The 351-nt window shown below is 45.9% G+C and overlaps 1 protein-coding gene across 1 annotated transcript in view; it reads left to right on the forward strand.

Moving 5' to 3' along the window:
• The window catches only part of LOC119585913 (flocculation protein FLO11-like), a gene marked incomplete at both ends in the record, with an annotated part of 57,761 nt that overhangs the window by 284 nt on the left and 57,126 nt on the right, over nt 1-351 (forward strand).

Below are 351 nucleotides of genomic sequence, written 5' to 3' on the forward strand. Positions count from 1 at the left end.
CCGTTTGAACAGTATGAAAGCATGCCGAATCGCGTTAATTCCTGGTATAAAATTATAAAACGACAACGCAACACCTGGCACCTCTGAACAAACAGCCACGTGGTATGTATGCAAATCATGTGTTCAGAGCCGCCATCAGCGAAATGCATGGAAAATTTGGAGCATTCCTGCCCATCTAATGATCTGGATAGATTGCATCCTGTCCCGTCCTAAGGAATGTTGTTGCAAACGGTCTACCCACAAAAGCCCTTCTTATTGCGTGTTCCCTCTTTTATTGGCTCCACCTTGTCGGCAGAAAAGGGGAGAGGATTGGGGAAGGAATGCTAGAAAAGTGTGGAGTGGAAAAGGGAA

Source organism: Penaeus monodon, chromosome 20 (genome assembly GCF_015228065.2).
Source record: "Penaeus monodon isolate SGIC_2016 chromosome 20, NSTDA_Pmon_1, whole genome shotgun sequence".
Taxonomy (NCBI): domain Eukaryota; kingdom Metazoa; phylum Arthropoda; class Malacostraca; order Decapoda; family Penaeidae; genus Penaeus; species Penaeus monodon.